Source organism: Lycium ferocissimum, chromosome 12 (genome assembly GCF_029784015.1).
Source record: "Lycium ferocissimum isolate CSIRO_LF1 chromosome 12, AGI_CSIRO_Lferr_CH_V1, whole genome shotgun sequence".
Classification (NCBI taxonomy): Eukaryota; Viridiplantae; Streptophyta; class Magnoliopsida; order Solanales; family Solanaceae; genus Lycium; species Lycium ferocissimum.
Window position 1 is genome coordinate 48,468,333 of NC_081353.1, and position 7,479 is coordinate 48,475,811.

Sequence of the window (7,479 nt, forward strand, 5' to 3'; positions counted from 1 at the left end):
CCAGGTATATTAGCCCATTTGAGATTGTTGACCGTGTGGGCGATGTTGCTTATGAGTTAGCCTTGCCGCCAAGCTTGGCGGGAGTTTATCGATTTTTCATGTTTCTATGCTGAAGAAGTACCACGCCGACGGTACTTACATTGTTCGTTGGAATTCGATATTACTTGATCAGAATTTGACCTATGAGAAGGAGCCTATTGCGATCTTGGATAGGCAGGTTCAAAAGTTGTGGCCGAAGGAGATTCTTGTAAAGGTCGATGGAACCGTCACCATTGAGGCTACTTGAGGCCCAGGTCGAGCATGCGTAGCCGTAGCCGATCCCCGATTGTTTGCTGATTCAGGTATTTCCCCGCTCCTTTCTCTTTTTTGCTCGAGGACGAGCGATGGTTCAATTGGTATCTGATGTAACGACCTGTTTGGTCGTTATAGTCTTTTCGACATTATCGTCTCTTTCCGAGCTTGGTCAGCTCATTTTTTTTAGGGGACCGTTGACATGCTTCCCGAGGTGTCTATATTTGATTCGGGCGACTTTTTGTGAAATTTGGGCTTTAAGCCAAAAAGAGTTGACTCAAAGTTGATTTTTGTGTAAACGAATCTTTTCTGGAAATCTGTCAATTTCGAGAGGTCCGGATGGTCATTTAGAACTTGTGTGTATATCTGGTTCGTTTCCCAATGCACTTGGATGCATTTTGGGACTTGGGTTGGGAAATTGGAAATGAGGTATCGGGGGTTGACTTGGTCAACAAGATCTCCGTTGGAAATTTCGAGGCCACAAGTGAGTCCACAGCGTGTTTTTATGCGGGTCTGTGTATGTGGTTTGTGAGCAGATGGCCTCAGCGTTGGTCGGTATTTCAGTTGGAACTTGGAAAAATAAGTAGGATGGATTACCGGTTGGTATCCACCGGACGGCACCGATGCGGGTCGAAGCGGTACCGCCGTAGCGGTGGGATGGCCGCTGAGGTGCCCAAGTGTGTTTTGCTTAGACCGTCCCGACAGTTTGAGAAGACGTCGGGGCGGTGGAGCAGTGGCGACCCCGATGCCGTCGTGACGGTATCGGGTCTGTTATTTCATTAAGTGTGTATTAAAAAGCCCTTAGTCTATCATTTATTACCATTACGAAATTTGAATTCTTGGAACTGTGCTAGAAGATTCTTGGGGGGAAATTTTGGTAGTAAGTCTTGCTAATCTCCTTACTAATTCATTACTCCTAATCATCTTAGTATTTCTCACTCCTTATTAGTTCCTTAGTAATGGAAGATGAAAAGTGGATTTAATGGATATTCTACTTAGGCTTTTAAATGATGAAATTAATTGGGTTTATACTAGATTATGATGTATCTAAGGTTATTAATCATATATCTTCCATTATTAGTGTTGAATCCTTGAATCTAAGAGTTAGGGTTTATACTCAAAATTGGGGGTTTTGCTTGAAATTCGAAATTAGGTGAATCCTTGAGTTATTTAGCAATTAGTTGTTGGGTTTTGATCACCTAGTGCTTAATTTGATATTTTACTCCCGAACTTCCCGTTTTGACCTTGTGGGCCCCGTTTCCCCAAATTTTAGGGTTGGTTTTGACCTAATTTGAATGATAGCAATATAGGTATCGTTCTTCATGATTTCTAATCTAGATTTCGAATATGCCTAGACTTCTTTAATCTTGAGGCTCAGCGGAAGGGCAAGGCTAAAGAGTGATTGTTGGTGTATTGTTGTTCGGCCATCCAAGTAGGTTATGGCTTACCCTTGGTGCGACTTCGTGTATTGAAGCATGTATTTAGATGATATTATCGAAGAAAGCATGTAAACCTTCGGGTATGAAGTTGGGTTGGATATTGTCTTAGGTTGGGCCCTATTGCATGATTGGGGCTAGCTACCTCGTTGTGTTGTGACTTGATTATTCTATTATGTTGACTTGATGCCACGTGTTGATAGTAGACATTGGGAACTGTTGTTCTATCGTGATTGAGATATCATAGTACCTTACTTACTTGCTGATGTTGAAACGAGGATATAGTTCTATATGACTTGTGTAGTCTTTCATGATTTTGTTGGCGTACCCATGTTTGGTACTCATGATATTGATTTGATTATTGATGTTGATACATACATTGCACACATTCTCATCCTTCATGATATACTGTTAATACATTATTGATACTTGATGAAACACTATAATGAGTTGGGCTCAGTTTTGGATGAGAGTGATGTGAGAGTCCGATATCCGATGTTTGTCCCGGAATCGTGGATTGAGTGAGTACATGGACTCCACGGTTCTCCTAGGGTGATGCTAGTGAAAATCCTCCGCGGGCAAAGATCCGGAGTCTCGTCTGTCTATTGGGCAAAGAATCCGGGACGAGTAGCACTTAGACTTCGCGAGTCACCTTGGGTTGTGCTACTGAGACGTGGAGGTATTCCGTCCGGAGTACATGTGTACACCGCATTGCATGACATTGCACTTGCATTCATACATTAATGCATTGCATTTCATCATGGCTTATATTGAGATGATTTGGTGTTTTACTTGTGAAGTTGGTTTTAGATTGGACATATTGAGACTTGGCACATTTGGGTTTAGATGCTCTACTTATGCGATGACTTGTACTTGTTTTCTGATTATGTTTGACTTATACTTATTGATTTATCTGCCTATCTTGCTTTATTTTCTGGATTACGTTAACTATAATTAGGCGGCCTATGATACTTATCAGTACCGTGGTTTTGTACTGACCTGCACTTGCTACATTCTTTTATGAGTGCAGAGTTCTAGGTTGGGTCTTCTTCCGTCTCCCGTGGCACCTGCACTTGCTACATTCTTTTATGAGTGCAGACTTGTATATTTTCACTTAGATGCTCTTGTATGGCTTAGATCAGACCTTGGGCGTATTTCTTATTTCCGCACTTCTTCTATATTATTATCCTAAGAGTTACGTGATTATTTTCTTCCACTAATCGATTTATTTATGTATGTCTTTATTTTCGTTGGGTTGAGGGTTAACTTACCGAGGTGGGAAAGGTAAGTGCCCTCACGGCTTAGCTAAATTGGGTCGTGACCTATAATTAAATGGAGAAGGCACAACCTTTGAAAACCTGTGCACAACTATTCCCGAACAGACATATCAAAATATTTTTTACTAATTAATTAATTCAATTAAAATACAAAATAAAAGCAAAAAATTAAAATTAAAGATAAATAGAGTTTCTCGTCTAGGAGAGTGCCACGCCAGCGGGTCTATGTCCTGCTTTTATAATTTTACATTGTTCAGTAGTAAATTTGAACCTTTCCCCTTTTTCAAATAGAAAGATTTCCCCTCAAAAGGCTTTAATATTTTTTAAGATGAAATGTATGTTTAGACACAAACTCAATTTTTAAATATGCTTTTTCAACTTAACTTCAAATACAATTTCTATTTTCTTTAACCATCATCTGATTCATGTCAAAACCTCTATTTAGAACTCCAAAGCAAATTAAGTTAGCGTTTGGCCATAAATTTTGGATCAGAATCTGAAAATTTATCTTCGAATTATTTTCAAATTCTACAGCCAATTTTTGGGAGAAATTTCACTTCGACAGATAAAACTTTAATTTTTTTTTTCAAGTAAAAAGCATGTACATACACTTCAACTTCCAAAAATCACAACGTCAAAAACTCAAATTTTCAAGTTTCAAGTTTCAACTTCAAAATTTATGACCGAACGGAAGTTTAGAGCGATGTAATCTCAACTACTCCTTCTGTCTGAGGCAAATGTATGTTAATAGACTAGTATTTGCATAGAGCCTTACGCGTGTATTATTATTATTATTATTATTATTATTATTATTATTATTATCAATGAGCATAATTATTATTACAAAAATCAATTTATAAAAAGTCCGTAAGAAAAATAAGTCGTCAATTTGATAGGCAATAATGGATTCCTTGGAATTTCTTTTTCCTGTTCCTGGTGGTATCAAAACGCCGGTATGTCTGGATATCTTATCTGTCTCGCCAGGAAAATGGATATCTCCAGAAAAGATTTTAAGTTCAATTCGTTTTTTTTTCTCTCTCCACCCGGACCGAGTTTACCGTACCTCCATCCCCTATGTTAGGCGGCCATAATACTTCACTGAAACTAAAAAGAAGAACAAAAGCAATACTTCACAGGCTAAAGCAGGAACAAGGGGCGCAAGCAGTCTTTAGAAGTCTAAACTAAGAAAGACTTACGGAGACTATTGATAACGTTTTGAAACATCAATTAAAATTAAACTAAAATTTCAAAAAATATATATTCAATGTTAAAGCAATTGGGCTTACATTATTTTTGGAGAAAAAGGTGCAATATATGAGACTCCCAAAATGAAAGAAAATGCTACATTTCAACTTCCATGACAAAATTTGTCCACTTGTATACCTCTCATCCACAAAATTAACTCGCAAGTGCAATCCGCAATATGCAAAAATATTTTTCCACTTTAAAATTTACGTAGTTTCACTTGCACAAACTAAAGAAACAAAGAAGAAACTTGAACTAACACAATTAAGCAGCCGTTTACGGTCACTTAACTTCTACTTTATTCAATTTCGCTTGATAATTCATATATTTACCTTCAACTGTTTTACAAATGAATATTACTCTATCCGTCAAGTAGTTCGTTGACAATTAGAGAGCTCGCAACATCTATATCATGTAAACTAAATTTTCTATAGTAAAAAGCAAATAATACAAAAAGGTTTCATAACAAAGTAAAAGACAAATTGCATCAAATTAAAGGTGAAAGAAGAAGAATGATATATTTGGTTTCATATATATTGTTTCAATGGCCAAAAATAATGGCTAAAAGTTCTATCATATCACTTGAATGGATCAAATTGCAAATGAATGAAGCCAACATGTCATCATAAGACCTTTTCCCTATATATGATGTTCTTCTCCACCTGTACTCAATTTACTCATTTTCCCTATCTTCTTTAGCCCTTTTTTCCTTTAGTACCTGCCTTCTTTGTTGTCCCCTCATTTGCAGCTTTTGTTTTTCATTTCCGATGGTTAGTATCCATCTTTATAAGTTGGTTGTTAAATAGCAGTGGAAAGCAACTGTTCAAATTCATATATTAATTCTTAATCCGATTCTTAAATAACAGTTGAGTATGACTAGTAAAATTCAACTTATAATTGTGAGAATGACTTATCAAATTCATTGACAGGAAAAAAAGTTCAATTTGTTTATTGGTTTGTAAAGGAATAATAGAAAGATTCATGAATTTACTCTAGCTAGAAATCAATACAAAGATTACCAAGTGCATTAAACATTAATATGTTTATATATTCAAGAGACAATTTATGTCGCTGATTCATCGTACAATACTCAAAAAATAAATGTATATTTACACTTTTGTACAAAATTATTATAGGAGTAATGATTGGTTAAAGGGTAAAAAGTTCAACATTTTATGGATATTTTGGTAATTCAACTTTCAATTTTGGGCTTTCCATTTTTAGAATAGTATAGATAGATAGATATGAATGTGAGTTTAACTGAATCAACGTTTTCTACTTAAATTGTACATTATTTATCTAAAAAGAATCTGAAATATAATAAAATTTAAGAATCTGAAATATAATAAAATTTAAGTTTTGACCCATTAACTGAACGCTCATAATTTAGGAAATTTAAATTTTAAATTCGTCTCTATATTTTTCGACATGTAACCAGAGCTTTCTTATCCAAGTGGGGCTGGAAAATCCGGGCTGGAATCCTATTGGCAGATACGAAAACGCTTTGATGAATTTGTTTGATTATTTGAATGTCTCCACGTTTAATGTGTGCCAAATTATTGCAAGGTCAAAACACAAACCTCACATGCTACCCTGGAAAGAGTACTGAAATTCAAGGTCTCAATTTAACTCTAAGGAAGTATTTGAATGGAGGAGATATTTTGTTTCTAAAGTCATATAATACAGTAGGAAAAATCTACATATCTAGATATTAAGAAAAAAATAGAAGTGATGTTGTATAGACATATAGACCAAAGATAAATTGTACAATTTCACCTATATATCAATTATTTCATGGGATACAGTATTATTATTACGATCCAAAACTGGAGGGTCGTGTGATTATTGGCACCTAGTGAACTATCCCACCCACTATATGAAGGGACTTTTACCTAATAGATATAAAATTAGGGGTTCAAATTCCCCGGTAAGCAGAATAATTTGTTTTCCAATAAGTACAATAATTCCATTTTGTAAAATATATACAATCTGATAAAAAAAACATACAATTATGTTGTTGTATATAATATGTATGTCGTTTGTATGTCAAGATATGTTTATTGATATATGGCCAAACCCATCGACAGACATCTGTGGTTGTCCACTTCTATCACTTGAGCTCCTAAAGTGGACCTTGTTTCATTTAGACACCTCAGGTGGGCAATACCTATTCCAGTTAGACACATTTTGCACCAGATTTTTTAAATCCCAAGCGCGTGTATATCAGTCGTCTCCTACGTGGATTAAGTGACCAATTACATTGTACCAGCTCATTTAAATTTTGCCAACTCAATTAAATTGTGCCAACTCATTTTAATTGCCCACATCATTGTACACGCGGGCAAATCAAGTAATGACCAAATTAGGGCTCAAAATTACCCATTTCCATATACACACTTCAGGTGCAAATGATTAGGCGATTTGCCACGAAAATCGAGGTAAAATTTTCATCGATTTCGTTCAATATTTTCTCCATTTTCACTTAATTCTTAGTTAATAATCACTCATAATGTATTATTTTCATTTATTTGCAGGTTTTAGTCTTGAAATCGACCCTTTCGACTTTGTTCGTTTCAACTTCATTTGCGACATTGGAGAAATTTAAGGTTCTACTGAACTTTTCACGTGTTTGTATGCTATATTGTGTTTAAATTAGGGTCTTTTTGGTACGAAACAGGTTGTTATCACTTTATTTGTTTACTAGGGTTTATTTGGGGATTTCGGTGTTAAAGTTCGGGTTTTTTTGGGTATTTCCTTGTTGCTTGTCTGTTGTGGGGTGTTGGGGAATATAATGGACGACTATATTCTTACTTGTTTTCACCATGGGGGTACAGTTGTGGAAGACCCTATAGTGGGTCCCACATATAAAGGGGAATTAGAGGTCTTTGGTGCTGCTATCGACAAAGACCATTTTAGTCTTGTTGAGTTGGAAGCATACACTAAAGATCTTGGGTACACAAATGTCCTTCAATTCTACTGCAAAAAGGTTGATGATAGTGCCTTTGTTCAGCTTACTTCTGATAGACAATTACTAGGGCTTGTGAATGACTTAAAACATGGTGATGAGTTTGATGTGTTTGTGGTCCATGGCATTGATGAGGTGGAGGAGTTGCCACAACCAATTGGTTTGTTAGTAGGGCCAGAGGGTGATGACTGTATTAATGACCCATGTGGCAGTAAGTTACGGCAACACATGTGGGTGGGGAGGGTATAATGCGATGTAAATGCTC